Below are 22380 nucleotides of genomic sequence, written 5' to 3'. Positions count from 1 at the left end.
GGGCTGCGAGGTTGACACCTGTGCCCTACAGGGTTGCCCTAAGTCAGCTGTCACTTGATGGCAAAAAATGAGAGGGAGAGAGAGAGAGAAACGGTAGCAGCTCCCTGTTCTGATACAAACCTGCACAATAGCGTCATTCTGGTGTGCTTTAGGACAAAAGAAAAGAGGAACCTGGAGTGGATTACATGACCCTGACTAGGACAAAGCACCCTCGAATCAAGGGATTTGAAAATAAACAAAAAGTATGACTAGTCCTAAGTTGAAAAGATCAGAACGCTTTGATCTGTCACTAGACAGTAATGTTTCCTCTGAAATTAAAGAACGGTTATACTGAAGATCGTCTTTGTGTCTATTTATAAGAACCGTATTGACAAATTTTATTTAGGGGGGGGGGAGTTTAGTGCATATTTATAGATCGGCACTTTTGAATTTATTATATGAGGTCAGTTGTAAAACATTCCCAACAGATCACTTAAACCGCTCAACTATATTCAGAGGTAGTATGCGGCAGTGTAAATCAAACTAGAATATGGGAGACTTGATTACAGATCTGCACATTATCCTGAAGTTTGTTCAGTGACACCGGACAAGCTACACACTTGTGGCCTTGACCACCTCACAAGATTGTTGTGAGAATATAATGGGGGAATGGAATATTGTATGTGCCCCTCTTGAGCTTGTTAGAGGGGGAAAAAAATGTTTCAGAAAGTATGTTATAGCTTTTTTAAACTGCATGTATAACAGTTTTTTTTAAAAAAACAATGGTAAGGGTGTTCATTCATTCATTCATTCATTCATTCATTCATTCATTCATTCATTCATTCATTCATTTATTTATTTATTTATTTATTTATTGTTTAGTTTTATATACCGCCCTATCCCCGAAGGGCTCTGGGCGGTGTACAACAAAGTTAAATCATAATACAACTAAACACAATCAAAACTAAACAATTTAATTCCAATATAAATAGATTACTAAATCCCCATTAAAAACAGCGGTTAGTACAAAATTTAAAATCGAAGTCGAGGCGCCCAGCCAAACCCATTTTAAAACCCTCCCTAAATGGGAAGACTGCTGGCTCCATCAATAAAAAGATGTAAACAGAGACGAGAACAGAAGGGGGGGCACCATCAACGGCTGGTTACTCCAAAGGCCCGGTGGAACAACTCAGTCTTACAGGCCCTGCGGAATTCACCAAGGTCCCGCAGGGCCCGGACAGCTGGAGGAAGAGTGTTCCACCAGGCCGGGGCCGAGGCCGTAAAGGCCCTGGTCCGCATGGAGGCCAGCCATATCATTGTGGGGACCACCAGCAGATTGGCCTCATGACTAGGAGTTCAGTTTCAGATCATTGTACATCCCTTCAATTGTTGTAAGGAACAGCCAACAGTTGTCCAACCCTTGAAAAGCATAGATTCAGGTGGGTAGCTGTGCAGGTCTGAAGCAGCAGCAAAAATAAATGACTCCAGTCGCACCTTTGAGACGAACAAAGTTTTATTCATGTGCACAGAAAGACACAGAGAAGAGGCTTCCTCTGGAGTCAGAATACATTCCTTTATGGTTGCTCATCAGCTCTGTCAATCTGGGCCTCAGTTACTGAGATGGTTAATTTCCCCGGGGCTGGATGTCAACAGGAGATTATTTGCCTCTTGCCTATCAATGAAGACCAAGTGGGAGGAGATGGCCACAGAAAACAGGTTGGGGTTGCGTAAGAAGGGATTTTTTCTCGCTGGGGAGCATCAACGCCTTTGACTGTCTGCCCTTCCACAGAGGACACAGAGCTCGGCAACCCAACTGGAGGTAAAGAACGTCAACAAATATCCCACAGCGCTGCAGAACTTTCTGTGTAAGGTCAGAAATGGAGGGTGATTTGTCTCGGCCCACAGGGGTGTCCAACTCTGGCCATGCCAGCAGGGGATGATGGGAATTGTAGTCCATGAACATCTGAAGCATCAGAGGTATTTCCTGCTCTCTGAAATTTCGCCGGATTACCTAAGAAGGGGTAGAAATGAGACTTGAAAAGAAAACAAATATCAATTTATAATGGAATCAGTGTTTCAGGATCAAATTAGGTTCAGAACTCATTCCCTTATCAGTTTCCTACCAGCATGGCCAATTGGCCATGCTGACAGAGGCTGATGGGAATTGTAGTTCCTGAACATCTGGAGAGCCGCAGGTTCCCTACCCCTGACCTATAAGATAATATACATTAGAACTCCTTCTCAAATGGCAATCGTAACACAAACCCAGCTGCCAAGGTCTTTTTCGGACTGAAAATTTGGACTAGGGATGAAACTTCCCTAACTTCTCAGTCTTCAACAGAAAGGATTGTATTGTATTGTAATGAGCCATTGTATTGTATTGTAATGAGCCACTAAACAACCACACAAGAGCCACCACTTGTCAAAAGCCTCCAAACGCAAACACCATTACCCGCTCCAACTGAAGTAATACCATACTAGAGAATGCCAGCCAAACAAAGGACCAATGTAGCACGCCCAACACAACCAATGTCAAATCAGAGAATCCAAGCCAAACAAACCTAGGCAGGGGGACACTATTGCAAGCCCCACAGAACTAATGTTGACTCACAGGCACCAATCAGAACCCAGGGCCAATTTGGCTAGCTGAGCAGAAATAATATCATACTGGCGAATCCAACATAAGAACATAAGAACATAAGAACAAGCCAGCTGGATCAGACCAGAGTCCATCTAGTCCAGCTCTCTGCTACTCGCAGTGGCCCACCAGGTGCCTTTGGGAGCTCACACGCAGGAGGTGAAAGCAATGGCCTTCTGCTGCTGCTGCTCCCGAGCACCTGGACTGTTAAGGCATTTGCAATCTCAGATCAAAGAGGATCAAGATGGGTAGCCATAAATTGACTTCTCCTCCATAAATCTGTCCAAGTCCCTTTTAAAGCTTTCCAGGTTAGTGGCCATCACCACCTCCTGTGGCAGCATATTCCAAACACCAATCACACGTTGCGTGAAGAAGTCTTTCCTTTTATTAGTCCTAATTCTTCCCCCCAGCATTTTCAATGTATGCCCCCTGGTTCTAGTATTGTGAGAAAGAGAGAAACATTTCTCTCTGTCAACATTTTCTACCCCATGCATAATTTTATAGACTTCAATCATATCCCCCCTCAGACATCTCCTCTCCAAACTAAAGAGTCCCAAACGCTGCAGCCTCTCCTCATAAGGAAGGTGCTCTAGTCCCTCAATCATCCTCGTTGCCCTTCTCTACACTTTTCCCATCTCCTCAATATCCTTTTTGAGATGTGGCGACCAGAACTGAACACAGTACTCCAAGTGCGGTCGCACCACTGCTTTATATAAGGGCATGACAATCTTTGCAGTTTTATTCTCAATTCCTTTCCTAATTATCCCCATCATAGAGTATGCCTTTTTCACAGCTGCCATGCATTGAGTTGACATTCCCATGGAACTATCAACTAAGACGCCCAAATCCCTTTCCCAAGATCTAACCCTTTAAAAATGAAAGACCTTTTAGAAAGTGAGAAAATGCAAAGCTATTAAAAATTCCAAAACATTCCAAGAAACCAGTAAAACAATCTTTCTCAGACATTCCCATATCGATGTGCCCTACATAAGTAGCTGTAAGTGCTACATTCATAGCTCCTGACCATTGTTCTAGTATTTTGGCCATCTTCTGCTTGGGGATCCCTTGAGTGACTTGCACTTAAACCACATTTAACTTTCTGTCTTCTGGCCAGAAACCAAACCTGCCTCTCATTGTTCATATCAGTTCTTGTTTGAAGGGGGAAAGGGGGAGTGTCCCTTTCAGCCGCTCAACCAAGAAATGTCTCCTCCCACCCCCACCCCCAGCGCTTAATTCTTCCCAGCCAAGTGACATACGATTAATACGTTGTCAGTGTTTCAAGACTGGCAAATCTCAGTGATCCGTTCAATTCCAAACGCACGTGAAATTGGCCTCGGAGAGATTAAGATGCTGTTTTTTCTCTCAGCATCCTCCCTCGCCTTGACATTCAAGGTGGGCTGACGACCCGTTCAAGAAGGCAGCCGAACTGGTGCAACAGGTCCACCTTCCGAAGGTGCGTGGAAAACTTTCTGCTATGCGTTTGGCCGTCGCTGCCAAGAATTTTACACGTTGCTGCTTCTTATCATCACTCGACTCTATTTACCTATGTTTTCTTTCACTCATGCTCAGGCAAAGTTTGTGTTACACAATCTTTGGGCCATCCTACGAGAAGCAAATTTTTAAATAAAAAAAAGAAAATAAGCTAGTAAATTGATCCATGTGACCTTTTCACGGTTTGCGGATACATTTCCGCACGCCCTGGGCCAAGATATAAAACAGAAAATGAACTCCCCGTAATCATATAGGAATGATTGCTCCTTCCTGATAAGTGATAAGTACGCATTCTGACCAGCTATGGGGGAAATTCTATGGATTAATCGCCTCCTTGCCTCATTGTAGAATTTAGATCTTCACTACCCATGAAAGTGTTTGATCAGCTTTCACCTGAACTGGCTACCATGAGCTTTTGTAATAACTAAGGGTCATCAAGTCACAACCGATATATGGTTGAATCCAGTGGTGGGATCCAAAAATTTTAGTAACAGGTTCCTGTGGTGGTGGGATTCAAACAGTGGCATAGTGCCAATGGGGCTGGGCGGGGCACAACGGGGGTGTGGCCAGGCATTCCGGGGGCGGGGCATTCCTATGCGGGGCTGTGGCAAGCGCGCAGCTGCTGCGCCAGTCCTTGGGTGGGAAATGAATGCATGCAGGCGCAGGCTGCCATGCACGCCAGTGCACCTCCTGCTAGACTGCTTCAAGTTCTACGCGCTACTGCTGAGAGGAGGGGCGTAACTAAGGCAAAAATCACGTGGCAAAATCACCCATTAGTAACCCCCTCTCGGCACACACAAATAATTAGTAACCTACTCTCGGGAACCTGTGAGAACCTGCTGGATCCCACCTCTGGTTGAATTCCTCATGGGGTTCTCAAGGGAAGAGATGAGTAAGGGGGTTACCATTGCTTTCCTCTGCATAGCACCCCTTCTGGTAGTCTCCCATCCAAGTAATAACTATGGCTGACCCTGCTTAGCTTCCAAACTCTCACAAGCTCAGGTTGATTTGGGCTATTCAGGCTTCTCGCGACCTTAGCTATAGAAAATCATGATTACCAAGGGGTCTAACTTCACATTACAATCTGAGATTGCGAATGCCTTAACAGACCAGGTGCTCAGGAGCAACAGCCGCAGAAGGCCATTGCTTTCACATCCTGCGTGTGAGCTCCCAAAGGCACCTGGTGGGCCACTGCGAGTAGCAGAGAGCTGGACTAGATGGACTCCGGTCTGATCCAGCAGGCTCTTTCTTATGTTCTTAAGGCCATTGCTTTCACCTCCTGCATGTGAGCTCCCAAAGGCACCTGGTGGGCCACTGCGAGTAGCAGAGAGCTGGACTAGATGGACTCTGGTCTGATCCAGCTGGCTTGTTCTTATGTTCTCACATTTTTCTTGGGGGCATCACTGGATCTGCAGTGCAGGTGTGTGTGTTGCATTCTCCCTAGGTGTGCATGGATCCCAGTTAAGAACCATGGCATAGAAAATAGGCTTCAGGTGATTGGAACAAGAGGACTGTTCTGCCTGTGAGTGTTGTTGAAAGGCACTGTGAACAGCTTCAGAAACTGTCTCGCTGTCATAGTAGACACAACTGAAGAAGTTATAGCAGTCCCCTCTCAGCCTGGGCAGAGGCTGGTGTGTGCAGATGATGTTATCACCCTGACTGATTCCTAAGGTTGCTAGCTGAGAGCTGGCAACCAATGGGAGTTGTAGGGGGCAGGGACATGAAAAAATAGACATCCCAATAATGCTGTGATGTCACTTCCTGCATAAACCTGGAAGTGACACCAGCACATCAGAGTGATGCTCTAGGATTCCACCAAAACACTACAGAATCCTATGGTGGCATAACCATGCGGTGACATAATTTCTGGTACCAGGTGTGTGGGGGGGTGGGTGTCCTGCTGTGGTGGGAGATCTGGCCATCCTTTGGTGGCATGTCACAAAGGGCCCAGTGCAAGTCCTCCTAGCCTCTGCTCAGGTGCTACTTAATGGTGGATACGTCTGTTAGCCATAAGAGCTGAAATCTACAAGTGGAATTTCCACGTAACTGGAGACAGCTGCTTACCTCGGCATTCGGCATATCCTATTTGTTTGCCATGCCAAGAGTACAGTAATCACATGGTCCAATACTATTTATTTTATTTATTTATTTATTTCTTCAATTTCTATACCGCCCAGTCCCTGAAGGGCTCCGGGCGGTGAACAAGAAGAATCAAACAAAATTAAGCAGGGGCAAATCATATACAGTACAAGAATCAAACACATAGGCTCCATCTCGTTAATAATCAATAAAACATCTTAAAAACTCTTATAAAACAGCGGTTAATAGTTAATAGATAAATAAGCAAGAGGCGTCCAGAAAACCCCAATTAAAACCTACCCCAAGGAGGGGGACGGCGGGCCCCTCAATATGAGGGAGACCCTGATGTAACAACACAAGGGCAAAGAGCAGTGAGGGGGCACCTCAATCAGCGGCTGGACACTCCAAAGGCCCAGTGGAACAACACGGTCTTACATGCCCTGCGGAATTCAGGAAGGTCCCGCAGGGCCCGGACAGCTGGAGGAAGGGTGTTCCACCAGGCCGGGGCCAGTGCTGTAAAAGTCCTGGCCCATGTGGAGGCCAGCCGCATCATTGAGGGGCCGGGGACCACCAGTAAATTGGCCTCTGCTGAACGCAGAGACCGAGTAGGGACGTATGGGGTGATGCGGTCCCGAAGGTATGAGGGTCCCAAGCCGCATAACGCCTTAAAGGTCAAAACCCACACCTAAAACAAATCCAGACTTTCTAGGGTTTTTATTATAATATTTCCTCTCTCTCCTTCTAAAATGAATCTCGGATTCTGGGGATTCTGACTGAATTTGCCAAAATATGGCAGATTTGAGCAGCCCTAGATGCTTTTGTAAGGCAGGATGCTTCAAAGTGTATGGACTTATCACCCATGCACTGTAATGCCTACTCCACCGTAGAGGAGAGGATCCACCAGCCCTTCTTTTTTCGTTCTGATTCCCCCCACCCAGGAGATTGGGGTTTTCCCCACTTACCTTCTGCTGCGCGCTACTCCGGGAAAGTAGCGCGGGGTCCAGCGGCGCTCCCCACTTGCAAGGGCGGCAACCACGCAGCCGCCCCGACGCTGCCACTCTTGCACCACCTCAGCGCGCGTCATTCCTGGCACTGAAGAAACGGCACCTTTTGATGACCCCACAGGGAACCCCGAGAGCGCGCCAGGAATGACACGCGCTGAGGGGGCGCGAGAGCGGCACGCAGCAGAAGGTGAGTGGGGAAAGCCCCATTGAAAAAACCCTGCAGCTACTCCAAGTCTCTCCTTGGCGATGCATCCCTTCCCGTCTCTCCTCAAGAGTTCCAATTACCCACAGTCCCCAATGTCTCTTAGGAGTATTTCCTGCCAGTAGGAGACGTGCATCTCACTCTCTGTGCTTACATTGCTTTTAGAGGCCTTGCCTAGCGGCTGCCTTCCCTGCTACCCTTCTATGAGCAAGCGCAGAGGTGATCCATCACGACTTCACACTTTTGAATTATCGTGCTCCAGAGACTGCCAGTTTCTCTTGCTCCTCATCCCGGCACCAGACTTCAGATAGCTAGACCAAATAGACTTCAGATAGCTAGACCAAATCTGGTGAGTTTCGAGAGATCAGACTTAGAGAGTTCAAAAATATAAGGAAGTTTAATAAAGGAATAAAAGAATACACACATTCCGTTCAAGCTTTTGGGCTTAACAACGGAACAAAAGAAAAAGAGAGGTGAAAACCGAGACCTCTCTCACTTCTAAAGATACTTCCTAAATGATGTTTGATTTAAAACATGCAGACTTCACTTGAAATCGAAGTAAGCTAGAGTTCACCTTTATTTCAGATCTCCAGGTTGGGACTCCTACCCATTGTGCCCTGCCTCGTGGACAAGATGGAGTCCCTTGGTGAAAACTTACCATCTAACATGGCTTGTGTGCATTCTAAGAGCTGCCCAAAATCAGAGACCCCCTTCTTCGCATCCAGAGGGGTTTTGTGTGTGAGTGTGTGTGGGGGGTCATTCTTATTCTAGAAATCATCAAGTCATCAATAAGATAACTGCAATGGCCACTCTCTGATTCCTTTGTAAATAAATATAATAAGTGCAAAATGATATTTATTTATTCCTTTATTTCTCTATATATCTCTCCAGCATTGTTTGGAGGCGGTAGCTGGTTGGTTGAAACAGAGCAGGCTGCAACTGAATCCATCGAAGACGGAGGTCCTCTGGCTGGGCCATGAGGGAGAGGCTGGGGATTTCCAGCCGCCGGTGTGGGAGGGGGTCTCATTGGCGCTGATCTCGGCCCTCAAGTAGGCCCGTGGGTCCACCTGGATTCATCTCTTTCTATGGAGACCCAGGTGGCCCCTGCCAACCCGGATTCGCGCTTTTTCCATCTTCGCCAGGCCCGCTGGCCCCCTTTCTCTCCCAAATGGACCTGGCCACTGTGATCCATGCAACGGTCACCTCCAGGCTAGGACTATTGTAACTCGCTTTTACGCTGGCCTTCCTTTGGCGCTTTGATTCCCGAAGTTAAAGCTGGTCCAGCATAGCGCCTGCTCGCCTTTCGTCTTCACAGGAGGCTTTAGATACCATATATTCAGCTCTGTAAGGCGCCAGCCGCACTGGCTTCCAGTCGCACTCCGAATCATCTTCAAGGTGTACTTTGACCTTCAAGGCCTTGGCGCTGCCTCGGGACCCTCGCATCTTCGGGACCACATCACCCTGCCATATATCCCTACTCGGCCTCTGCGATCAGCAGAGGCCAATTTGCTGGTGATCCCTGGCCCCTCTATGACAGCGGGTTGAAGCCTCCACGCTGGCCAGGACTTTTACAGCACTGGCCCCGGCCTGGTGGAACACCCTTCCCTCCAACTGGGTTCGGGCCCTGCAGGACCTGGGTGAGTTCCGGCAGGGCCTGTAAGACTGTGTTGTTCCACCGGGCCTTTGGGAGGTTCGGGTCAGCTGGATATGGTGCCCCCTACTGCTCCTTATTGCCCTCTGGTTTTCAGGGCCAGCCATATCAGGTCCCCTCATATTGAGGGGCCTACCGTCCCCCCCCCCTTTTCTGGGGGTAGGTTTTAAATTATAAGTTGCATTTCTGCCATGCTTTTATGTATTAATTTGTTTCCGCTGGTTTTAGGTTATTTTAGTGCTGACATGAGATGGAGCTTATGTCTTTATATTGTATATGTGTTTTGCTCCTGTTGTCTCTGAATCTTTGCTGTTCACCGCCCGGAGCCCTTCGGGGATCGGGCGGTATAAAAGCCGAATTAATAAATAAATAAAAATAAATAAATATATTTTGCTGCCACCAGGAATTTAATTCCAAACTCCTTTTTATTTCCTCCTAAAGTAGTGGGCCCGAGCTTTAAAGCCATTCCCAAGGGCTACGTGGTCCTGAGGAAATTACTAGTGTGGGATTCCAGGTTACATTTAACAAATTCAAATTTTATTGATATACGTTCTTTTGCTCAAAGGTTTCAAGAACTACAGCGGAACCTTGGAAATCAGCGCCTTCGGAAATCGCTGATTTCATTTTTTGCCAGTCACCGCTGGCCGTTAGAACATCTCGGATTAACCCTGTTTCCCCAAATATAAGACATCCCCTGAAAATAAGACGTAGTAGAGGTTTTGCTGAAGTGCGAAATATAAGGCATCCCCCGAAAGTAAGACGTAGCAAAGTTTTTGTTTGGAAGCATGCCCGACGAACAGAACACAGAAAAATAAGACATCCCCTGAAAATAAGACATAGCGCATCTTTAGGAGCAAAAATTAATATAAGACACTGTCTTATATTCGGGGAAACACAGTAGCCGACAGTCTTGGATTTCGCCGACGTAAATTTGCTACGCTGTTTGCACATGTTCAAACAGTGCAGTTTAGGAAATCGCCGGTTTCGGATTTTGCCGATAATCGCCAGACGGATTATCGGCGAAATCCGAGGTTCCCACTGTAATTTTACTATAAGAAAACCAATCTGAGGCAACAATCTTCTGCTGAACTGACTTTCCCTCCACATCAATCCACTCTTTCTTTATGTCTCGGAAACCGTATTAGGATTTGACTCCTTTGCCAACTCTTTCAAAGTTTCTAACAATTTCTTTAGCAATCCTACAGTTCGTATAACACTCTTGTCAGATTCCCCCGTTCAGACAATAATTACTTGATGGGTTCAAGGCTTTTCTTGCAAACATGTCAGGAACATAGAAAGAGAGTTGAAAAACGCACCAAACTCTTGATAATATGAGTATGAGATCCCCACCCCCACGCGAGAAGCAGACAGTTCTCATTGTCCGGCCTGTAGTCTCTTCCCAGCCACAGACCTCCAAGGCCACAGCTAGAAGTGATAGCACGGCACCTGCAAAAGTGAAAGCCATCTCCCCCAACTCACAGCGGCCCCATCATGACAACTATACATTTAGCACAGACAACCTCTTTCTCTGTATCAGTTCAGCACAGACTCTTCACTCTCCAGTGACAACCAACCATCTCGCTCTCTCATCCCCCTTTCACCCTGCTTTCTCCTACCTCTCATTTTAAAGAAACACACATACAACGTTTTAAATCATTACAACAATGTTTTGTGCATGATTTGAACAGACTTCACAGTACCACATGAAATGCAACACTAGTTGTTCAAAAAGCGGTGTCTGGAATTCAATCGGCTGAGTCCTGGTGGGACCAGAATTCTGCAGGGGGTGGAGTGAGCTGAAAAATTTTAGTAACAGGTTCCCATGGTGGTGGGATTCAAACTGTGGCGTAGCGCCAATGGGGCTGGGCGGGGCACGACGGGGGTGTGGCCGGGCATTCCGGGGGAGGGGCATTCCTGGGCGGGGCTGTGGCAAGGACGCAGCTGCTGCGCCTGTCCTTGGGCGGGAAACGAATGCATGCAGGCGCAGGCTGCCACACACACCGGTGCACCTCCTGCTAGACTGCTTCAAGTTCTGCGCGCTACTGCTGAGAGGAGGGGCGTAACTAAGGCAAAAATCACGTGGCAAAATCACCAATTAGTAACCCCCTCTCGGCACACACAAATAATGAGCAACCTACTCTCGGGAACCTGTGAGAACCTACTGGATCCCACCTCTGTGTCCATCCCTCCAGGAGGTTAATGCAGCTGGGGTGTGTTTTATATATTTCATTGTTATAGCTAATGCTGTAGATGCTCTGAACTCATATGGAGAAGGGTGCCCTATGAATTAAATAAAATAAATGAATAAAATGAGTATGAGCCTGAGTCCATAGACACCTAGCAGAGATCACAATGTTTAGGAAATTCCTAGAGTGTCACTGATGTCATCACTTCTGGATCTAAACCTGGAAGTGATGTCACAATGTGGCATGATGCTCATTTTTGATGCTCCCCTCTTGTTGCTACACCAAACCCCCTCTTACCCCTAAGGGCAATGGCTATCTGAGAACTGGTAGACAAGATCCTCTAGGCAGAGTTGATGAAACTTGATCCTGTGACCTTGAATATACAAAGCACATCTTCTGCCACTGAACTATGCCACCATTCCAGTCACAGACCAGGAAAGGGATTTAGGCGTCTTAGTTGATAGTTCCATGGGAATGTCAACTCAATGCATGGCTGCTGTAAAAAAGGCAAATTCTATGCTGGGGATCATTAGAAAAGGAATTGAGAATAAAACTGCAAAGATTGTCATGCCTTTATATAAAGCAGTGGTGCGACCGCACTTGGAGTACTGTGTCCAGTTCTGGTCGCCGCATCTTAAAAAGGATATTGAGGAGATAGAAAAAGTGCAGAGAAGGGCAACGAGGATGATTGAGGGACTAGAGCACCTTCCTTATGAGGAGAGGCTGCAGCGTTTGGGACTCTTTAGTGTGGAGAGGAGGCGGCTGAGGGGGGATATGATTGAAGTCTACAAAATTATGCATGGGGTAGAAAATGTTGACAGAGAGAAATTTTTCTCTCTCACACAATACTAGAACCAGGGGGCATCCATTGAAAATGCTGAAGGGAAGAATTAGAACTAATAAAAGGAAACACTTCTTCACGCAACGTGTGATTGGTGTTTGGAATATGCTGCCACAGGAGGTGATGATGGCCACTAACCTGGATAGCTTTAAAAGGGGTTTGGACAGATTTATGGAGGAGAAGTCGATTTATGGCTACCAATCTTGATCCTCCTTGATCTGAGATTGCAAATGCCTTAACAGACCAGGTGATCGGGAGCAACAGCTGCAGAAGGCCATTGCTTTCACATCCTGCATGTGAGCTCCCCAAGGCACCTGGTGGGCCACTGCGAGTAGCAGAGAGCTGGACTAAATGGACTTTGGTCTGATCCAGCTGGCTTGTTCTTATGTTCTTATGTTCTTATTCCAAACGGCTTGGTGCAGAAGGATATCACACAACCAAAGATCTGTTTTCTTTGTAATAGCAGTATCACACTGCTGACTATTTTAGCAAACTAAAATCTCTCTGAGCTTCGCACAATGGCGTGCACTCCTCAACAAAGATCTCAAATAACTGATGTTCCAAAGGCTATTTCTTGAAGTGACATATCTTGCCGAATAAAATGTCAGCATTTGCTCATGGTATATATAATTGAGGAACGACACTCCACACAATCACTCTCTCTTCAAAGTTCTGCTCAAAAATGCCTTCCAAATTACAGGCTGCCCTTGCAGAAGATCCCGCTTTGCTCTTTTAACTGCAATGACTTCATATTATTAGGACATTTTAAAAGAAGACAACCTAGCCAAAAAGTTTTTCTACTCCTCAACTGATCCCTTGCTCTGTGATTAAGTGAAGGGATGAATGATCCCTTACCATTTATTTTTCAGAGCTGACAGCACCGTAACCCTCCCCCCAAGAATCAAGTCCACCTGAAGGAATTTCAGTTCAGGTTTTGCTGTGTGGAAAGGGCCGCGGAACGGGGGTGAACTCTCTTGCAATCCAATTTTGCCCATTAACTTTGCTCAGGAGCAGCAGTGACGTAGTGGTTAAGAGCCGGTGCACTCTAATCTGGAGGAACCAGGTTTGATTCCCAGCTCTGCCGCTTGAGCTGTGGAGGCTTATCTGGGGAATTCAGATTAGCCTGTGCACTCCAACACAGCTGGGTGACCTTGGGCAAGTCACAGTTCTTTGGAGCTCTCTCAGCCCCACCTACCTCACAGGGGGGCTTTCCCCACTCACCTTCTGCTGCACGCCGCTCTCGCGCCCCCTCAGCGCGCGTCATTCCTGGCGCGCTCTCGGGGTTCCCCACGACCCCGCGGTCATCAAAAGGTGCCGTTTCTTCAGCACCAGGAATGACGCACGCTGAGGTGGTGCAAGAGCGACAGCATCAGGGCGGCTGCGTGGTTGCCGCCCTTGCAAGTGGGAAGCGCTGCTGGACCCCGCGCTACTTTCCCGGAGTAGCGCGCAGCAGAAGGTGAGTGGGGAAAGACCCAGGGTGTTTGTTGTGAGGGGGGAAGGAAAAGGAATTTGTCAGCCCCTTTGAGTCTCCTACAGGAGAAAAAGGGGGGATATAAATCCAACACTTCTTCTTCTTCTTCTTCTTCTTCTCATTAACTGGGCAGCAATAAAGTCCAGTAGGGAAATAAGACAGACCCAGAATGGGAGCTTGTCTTTTCTCCTTAGGTAATAGGTCCAATTTGGATCATGGCAGTGGTCCAGAAGGAAAATATTAACCCCTTCATTCAAATACAAATACAAATACAATACCTTTAATGGCATATAAAAAGTGGTAAAATGCACCCTAACCCTAACCCTAACCCCTTCATTCACTAATGCCACAGTCCTTTCCCTTCTCTACAGCGTATTTTCTAGCCAAATAATACATCAGCAGTTCCCATCATAGAACTTCACTGTCTCAATGTAATTCGGACAGTGTAATCCTATGCAGAGTTACAACTTTATAAAAAAACATTGATTTCCGTGGTGGACCAATACTGCAGTAACTCTGCACAGGACTGCACGGTAAGCCATTCCCTTGGTGAGGGGGAGTTCACAGGTTTCAACAGAACTGATTTATTTGCATTGACCAGAAGCATGTTTCGTGTGAGAGCAGAAGATTGCATTGCTATGCATATTTAGAAGAAGAAGAAGAAGAGTTTGGATTTATATCCCCCCTTTCTCTCCTGCAGGAGACTCAAAGGGGCTTACAATCTCCTTGCCCTTCCCCCCTCACAACAAACACCCTGTGAGGTAGGTGGGACTGAGAGAGCTCCGAGAAGCTGTGACTAGCCCAAGGTCACCCAGCTGGCATGTGTGGGAGTGTACAGGCGAGTCTGAATTCCCCAGAGAAGCCTCCACAGCTCAGGCGGCAGAGCTGGGAATCAAACCCGGTTCCTCCAGATTAGATACACGAGCTCTTAACCTCCTATGCCACTGCTGCTGTTTACCTGGGGAGAAGTCTCACTGAACTCAGTGGGACTTACTTTCAAGTAAATATGCAGAGGACTGGGCTGTAAAAAAAATTTCCTTCTCTTGATCCTTCTGGGCGGACTACTTCCTCTCATATCAGGTGGCCAGGATGTTTGGACAAACAGTTGGATGCCGCGCGATTCTCTCCATGCATATTCAAGTGCCAATGAAAACTTGAAAACCGCCATTAGGGATTCTGAGCATACTGCCAGAGAGTGGCAGCTATCCCAGATCAATTAATCCACAAAAGGGAAAGATTGAGGAGCACTCTTGAGGAGTTAATTCACACATTGAGGCTCTTTCCCCACACTTTCAGTGTGTATTCACAGCTATGTTCTTGCCATCCTTGTGAGTGCTGGCATTGTCTCCGAAGGTGGCCGGGGCCTCCAAACCTGGGGCAAGCTCCAGATGAAAAATGGGGACCAGAAACAGCTGTAAAAAAAAGTGCTGAAGTCAGCAACAAAGAAAAGAGACAGCTGCAAAGGCTGGTGTTCCGCGCATTTCAATAATATCTTTATCAAGGGAAATTATATGTGTCCCTCCTTCGCAAACCTGCTTACACAGGCTGCATACAGCTGCTGTCTAATCAGCAGCCACCTAATGTAGAAGCCAGCTCTCCTCTGCATTCCCCCCACCCCCCAGGTCCCTCCAACTAACAGCCATGCAAAAGCCAGGGGGAAACTCTGTACAGCACAGGAAAGGAACCCTGCGAGCAAACCCAGGAAAGCTTTTCTGCATTCTCATTCCAGCGAACTTGCCCCTCACTGACAGCAGCTGGACAAACACTTGTCTGGGATGCTCTACACCAGTGATGGCGAACCTTTTGAAGACTGAGTGCCCAAATTGCAACCCAAAACCCACTTATTTATCGCAAAGTGCCAACATGGCAATTTAACTTGAATACTGAGGTTTTAGTTTAGAAAAAACGGTTGGTTAGGAGCTTGGTGGTAGTTGTTGGCTTTGCTTTGAAGCAACCATGCAGCTCTTCTAACAGGTGGATCACGGCCCTAGGAGGGTTTGCTCAGAAGCAAGCCCCATTGCCAGCAACCAAGCTTACTCCCAGGTAAAGGATTGCACTTTAGTTGCTTGCATGAAAATCAGTCGGCTTTAACAGCGATTTACAGGGTTACTTACACTGCTTCCCCAAAACTAGGTCTTAAGTTTAATGCTAATATTCGAGCCCAGCAGCCCAGGCCAGCCTAGATGTGGGGGGGGGGCGATTTCCCCCCCATATGACAAACTCTGTTTGCACGTGCCCACAGAGAGGGCTCTGAGTGCCACCTCTGGCACCCGTGCCATAGGTTCGCCATCACTGCTCTACACTCTGTTCCAGGGTATAGACAATAGCAGGGTTGTATATTCCTCCACCAAAGAACAAAGCATGCCGGACCTTCTTTGTTGTAGAATGCTCTGCCTGGGTCCTAGTGCCTACCTACCGTATTTCCCTGAACATAAGACAGTGTCTTATATTAATTTTTGCTCCCAAAGATGTGCTATGTCTTATTTTCAGGGGATGTCTTATATTTCTGTGTTCTGTTCGTCATGCTTCCAAACAAAAACTTTGCTACGTCTTACTTTCGGGGGATGCCTTATATTTCGCACTTCAGCAAAACCTCTACTATGTCTTATTTTCAGGGGGTGTCTTATATTCGGGGAAACAGGGTAGCCCTGTTCCCCCCATTCATTTGAAAGTTTGGAAGTAAAAATACATTGTGGCATGAATGCTGTTGTGTCACATTCATAATGCACAAAATAATGGTTTTAACAAAGGCAGCACATTAAAATGAACGATAATTCTCATATATTGGACTATATTCCAGTGCGGAAGCATATGATTTTCTCGATTGCTGCACCTCAACTTGAACGTACTATAATCTTTCTGTGGACTTATTCTGTATTGAGCAAGAGGTTGGATTGGAAGGCCTGTACTGTTCCTTTCAACTCTATGGCTCATTCTGCACATTCCCTTAACTCAGCTACAGAGGACAGGAAAAGCATTGCGTGTCAAAGAAACCAGGAATATGATTCACTTAACCCTAATTTTCCGCAGCAACAAGCAATTCCACCTTGCCAAATAGAGATGGGGAAAAGACCAGAACAGACTTTCACGAGGTGCTCTTGTTCTGTCACTGTAACCTTATGTGGCCATTCATCAGGAGCGGCAGGCTATTTTTGTCTGCCCTAAGGGAAGTCATGGGCTTTGAGACAGTATTTAGCAATAGCACTGTTTCTGTGGGCTCCAATTGCTGCCTTCACGGATGCACGTGAACACGAAAACAGGAAAATGGGTTACTTTATACCAGGGGTGTCAAATTCGTGACCCTCCAGATGTTCATGAACTACAATTCCCATCAGTCCCTCCCAACATGAGCATTGGCTATCCTGGCGAGGGCTGATGGGAATTGTAGTTCATGAACATCTGGAGGGCCGCGAGTTTGACACCTACGCTTTATACCGACTGCAACCCATTATGCATTTGAAGAGCTTTGCTGGATCTGACCAGTGGGACATCTAGTCCAGCATCCTGTCTCACACAGTGGACAACCAGTTCCTCTGGAGACCAAACAACAGGGCTTAGAGCCTGAGACCTTCTTAAGAACACATGAAGAGCTCTGCTGGATCAGGCCAGTGGTCCATCTAGTCCAGCATCCTGTCTCACACAGTGGACAACCAGTTCCTCTGGAGGTCCAACAAAAGGGCATAGAGGGTGAGGCCTTCCCCTGATGTTCCCTCCTGGTTCTGGGATTCAGAGGATGACTGCCAGTAAATGTGGAGGTTCCCTATCAGTAGCCACTGATAGACCTGATTTCCATGAATTTGTGTAATCTCCTTTTAAACATGTGGTCCATCCCTACTTCCTTGGGCAGATAATTCCATATGTTATTCTCTCACATTGTAAATAAGTATCTTCTTTTGTCCATCCTGAATCTACTGCCCATCAGCCTCATTGGATGACCTTGAATTCTAGTATTTTGGGAGCGGAATAAAAAGTTATCTTTGTTGACTCTCTCCACTCCATTTATAATTTCATGTTGCCTCCTTAAAAGTCCTTGGCAGAACCCATCTCCCTATCATTCTTTAGCAATCCCTAGATTCTTTGGTCATCCAAAGGCCTGACTGCTTCTCTGGCTGGCTTCTTGTTTGGGATATATTGAAATAAATTTTTATTATTTGTTTTGATGCTTTTAGCAACTTGCTTCTCAAATTCTTTGGACAGCTTTGGAGCTCCTTCCTGGTGTTCCCATCCAGTAGCTGGCAACTGGGGAGGGGGGGGGGAGTCTGAAAGGGCCAGGATGTGGAAGACCCCACTGGTGTTACGGTGTAGAGTTTCTTCCAGGGAAAACCCCTAAATGATGTCATGGCTCTCTAGGAATCACTAGGAACTCATACCAAGAAAGACATTACGTCACTTCCAGGTTTCCCACAAAAGTGATGAAAGGCAATCATATCAAAAGTGCTTTTTTTTTTTCATTTAATCAGCAGTGGCATAGGAGGTTGAGAGCTCGTGTATCTAATCTGGAGGAATTGGGTTTGATTCCCAGCTCTGCCGCCTGAGCTGTGGAGGCTTATCTGGGGAATTCAGATTAGCCTGTACACTCCCACACATGCCAGCTGGGTGACCTTGGACTAGTCACAGCTTCTCGGAGCTCTCTCAGTCCCACCTACCTCACAGGGTGTTTGTTGTGAGGGGGGAAGGGCAAGGAGATTATAAGCCACTTTGAGTCTCCTGCAGGAGAGAAAGGGGGGATATAAATCCAAACTCCTCCTCCTCCTCCTCCTCCTCCTCCTCCTCCTCCTCCTCCTCTTCTTCTTCTTCTTCTTCTTCTTCTTCTTCTTCTTCTTCTTCTTCTTCTTCTTCTTCTTCTTCTTCTTCTTCTTCTTCTTCTTCTTCTTCTTCTTCTTCTTCTTCTTCTTCTTCTTCTTCTTCTTCTTCTTCTTCTGACTACCGGAACAACAGCATCTATGAGACCTGGGGGCAAGAGATCTCCCACTCACAGTGAGAAACACCACCATTCTTTCTCCCCAAACTCTGTCCTTCCCAGGCGTCATTCCCAAATCTCCAGGAATTTCCCAAGCCAGAATTGGCAACCCTATTTGGTGTCCTAACAGCATGTTAGAAATCAAGCTCCCTGGTACAACACTGGCTTGTTAGTCTAAACCAACAGCTGTGCAGGATTGATTTACAGGACCTCTGGGAAATATTTAAAGTAATCGAGATCAGATTTGAAGCAATCTGTTTGCAGACAGCCAAAGAGTGAGTTAAATGGTCTGTCTCCACCAAGGCCACAGAAAGAGTTTCATCAGCATTAAAACGCTGAGAATGTTATAAGTGACACTGCGAGAAGAGATAATAGGCCACATTTCAAACGCTGGCACATTCCTTCTGTTTAGAGCACAGTGTCTGCCTATTACTACTCACACATGTTAATTACAGTGGAAAAGAAAAGGACCATGATTATTTTTTTAAAAAAAACAAAAAAAATGTGGAGGAAATATCCAGTAAGGTAAATCATAACCCGATGAATTTTCATTATTTTTTTTTTAATTCCGTACCGCTGTGACTAACACGATGCATTTTAAACTCATTCAGCTAGGAAGCTGGGAAGCTAACAGTAAGATATTTTCTGACGTATTTGTTTATTTGAGAGCCAGCGTGGGGTAGCGGTTAAAGTTTTGGACTAGGATCTGGGAAACCTTGGTTCAAATCTCATCATGGAAGCTTGCTGGGTGTCCTTGGTCACACCCAGAGGTGGGATCCAGCAGGTTCTCACAGGTTCCCGAGAGTAGGTTACTAATTATTTGTGTTTGCCGAGAGGGGGTTACTAACTGGTGATTTTGCCACGTGATTTTTGCCTGAGTTACGCCCCTCCTCTCAGCAGTAGCGCGCAGAACTTGAAGCAGTCTAGCAGGAGGTGCACCGGCGTGCGTGGCAGCCTGCGCCTGCATGCATTCGTTTCCCGCCCAAGGACCAGCGCAGCTGCTGCGTCCTTGCCACAGCCCCGCCCAGGAATGCCCTGCCCCCAGAATGCTTGGCCACGCCCCATCATGCCCCGCCCAGCCCCATTGGCGCTATGCCACAGTTTGAATCCCACCACCATGGGAACCTGTAACTAAAATTTCTGGATCCCACCACTGGTCACACCCTCTCAGCCTCGACCCTGGCAAGTAGTTAGAACGGAAATCCAGGGTTCTGACACATAGGCAAACCACCTCTGAATGTCTCAGCCCTGGTTTTTATTGTTTTAATGATGTGGGGGGGTGGGGCTGGGTTGCTTTTAGATGCAATTTTATTATGTATGTTTTAATTTGAAAGCCATCTTTGTGGCCCTTGTAGAGAGGCAAAAGGCAGGGTAGAAATAATGCCATTTTTTTTTAAAAAAAAAAGGTTGTTGTGAGGGTAAGGGAACAATTATGTGCACTGCTCTGATATCCATGGAAAGAAGGGTGGGCTAAAAGTGTACGAGGCAAGTAATAACCCTGGCGACTTATTTTCCTTTATCGAGGCAATGTAGGTCTAAAAAAACTGAAGCACAATGGAGCCTTTCTTTTCTGCCTCATGAGACAATAGACATGAAGATTTGCTGTGTATAAAGAACTAGGAGAAAACGAAAGGAATGAAAGACAGAAAAAGAACCTCCAACTATATCCCCCTAGCTATATCTTCCTTTTAAAAAAAAATGCAGGGATATATCTATATGTTATATTTAGACCAGGATCCATCACAAAAATGGCCTGTCTTTAAAGTGATTTTCTCCCCTCACCTGATGTAAGACTTCACTGCTCTCAATCCCAGCCATTTTTTTTAAAAAAATATACATTTCAGGTTTTTGACGTGGAGGATCTGTGAGTTTAACCTTCCTCGGGATCCTTGCAGGTTTTTTGTATTTCACACTTGTTTTATCTGAAGCCTGTGGAGGTTCTAAAATATTAGAAGCGCACTTTCTGAGAAGTACCTTTCTAGTAGCCTGAAGGTAGATCCTTGATGTTGGGTAACAAAGTTATTCGCCTGCATTCGCCTTGATGTTGCATAAATGGGAAAGAGAGGGAGACGAGGACGCTAACATCATCTGAACTTTGGGCAAAGCCAATGGCTCAAAAGCGCCATCAAAGAGCCAAACCCCCCATGCCCCCCCAAAAGGAGAGAAGGCCCCTCAACGCATGCCCAAAAACAAAATTGGCACAAATTAACTCGATTGTGTTGGGAGACTCACCCCAAACAAAAACCCACCACCGTGTAGAAAGGCCAGTGGGCGAAGAGACACATTGAAGTTGTCGTTTCACAGCGGCCATCTTTTAACGGCGTCCTTTCTTCCACGTTTTTGAGCTGAAAGGGGGAAAAGGGAAAAGGGGAGAGAGAGAAAGAGGGAGAGAGAAAGCCCTCTTCTCATTGTGATGGCCCCATTCAGCCTCCCTTCGGAGTCATTCGAGATACATTAATTACTGCTTTCTTGGCTCCACCAGGAAGCAGCGCAAACACGACTGTGCTTTCAAAGAGGCACACTTCCTGCGCCTCACCTTTTCATATGCAGAAATTGATGCAATTTTTTTTTGGCCCCCTCCATGTTCGAATTCCTCATGCCTTTTTCCTTTTCCTTTTTTCTTTTGCATAAGGTAACTAACTGCTCATAAAGGGCAGAGAGTGGGGAGGGGAAGAGGAGAGAAACACGCACACACAAAACCCGATTTCATGCTTCTGGAAGAGTTGTTTGCATCCCTTTCAATTCTCCCTTCCAGCTGTGAGCGGCAGAAGAAACTTCTCTGGCAGGTGTCCTATCTGCTCTCCCCCAACCACCACCCCCGCCGGTAATTTTTTTAACTTTCCTTCACTTTCTTTTATGTCTACCCCATTTCACAGGGATGGCTTTTTTGTGTTACCTCTGACACTTGTAAGATTCCTCCCTCTCCTTCTCCCAACCATATCTTCCCCCTTTCCTGAAACAAAATATCTATATCCCACCCCCCTTTCTACTATGTTATTTTTTTCCGGGGCAGCTGAGGGGCGAAGAAACACATACAGATATTTCCACAAACCCCATCCAGTATATTATGACATATCTCAGTCTTCATATCTTCATTCATAATGACACGTTGTCTTATGTCTTCACTCATGGTTTGATGTTTAATCAATACCAATGTCGTGTGAAGAGCAATGGACTCTAATCTGGAGAACCAAGTTTGATTCCCCGCTTTTCCACGTGAAGGCTGCTGGGTGACCATGGGCTAGTCACAGTTCTCTCAGAACTCTCTAAGCCACACCTATCTCACAAGGGGCGATTCCGCACATGAGTAAAATAGGTTCGACCCAGTTCCCTGAGAAGGGTACTGACCTAGGTCGAAGCCATTGCTATTCCCCACTGCAGCCAGCTTGATCCCAGCTCGGAGGGCGGAATCATCCTGTGCCTCTTCGCCGCTCCGTTCCGATTGGCTACTGTTCTACGGCCATGTTCCATCTATCCCCACACACGTTATAAAAAAAACTGCCACAGGAATGGAGGGACGAAGGTGGCGTTTTTTGATTGGCCAGCTGTACGGATGCCCGAAACACTCAGCTGTGATTGGCTGAATGGGGGACTCCTGGCACCAAAGATTCCGCACTTTACTGGAATCGAGCTGAGTTCGAGCGTGGTTCCCTGAAAAAGTAGTAGTTCCCAACTGGAGTCGGAAATGTGACCGTTACACGGGGTGAAGCTGGTACAAAACCACGTCGATCCCACTAGTTGTGCGGAGCACTTAGGTCAAACGCAGCTCGAACTTAGGTTGATAACGCAAGTGCGGAATTGACCAAGGTGTCTGTTTTGGGGAGAGGAAGGGAATGTAATTATAAGCCACTGAGACTCCTTAAGTAGAGAAAAGCAGG

General features: G+C 46.6%; 1 long non-coding RNA gene across 1 annotated transcript; it reads right to left on the bottom strand.

Annotated features, from left to right (window-relative positions):
* Window positions 1–1479: 1479 nt before the first annotated feature.
* LOC125438387 lies at window positions 1480–20843 on the bottom strand. Its single transcript, XR_007245342.1, has 2 exons — window positions 20735–20843; window positions 1480–1990 (listed from the first exon to the last, which is right to left on the bottom strand). It is a non-coding gene; the product is annotated as an uncharacterized LOC125438387 (long non-coding RNA).
* Window positions 20844–22380: the final 1537 nt, after the last annotated feature.

This window comes from Sphaerodactylus townsendi, linkage group LG08, assembly GCF_021028975.2.
Source record: "Sphaerodactylus townsendi isolate TG3544 linkage group LG08, MPM_Stown_v2.3, whole genome shotgun sequence".
NCBI classification, from domain to species: Eukaryota; Metazoa; Chordata; class Lepidosauria; order Squamata; family Sphaerodactylidae; genus Sphaerodactylus; species Sphaerodactylus townsendi.
The sequence above is the reverse complement of the archived record's forward strand: the minus strand, read 5'-3'. Positions and strand labels throughout refer to the sequence as shown.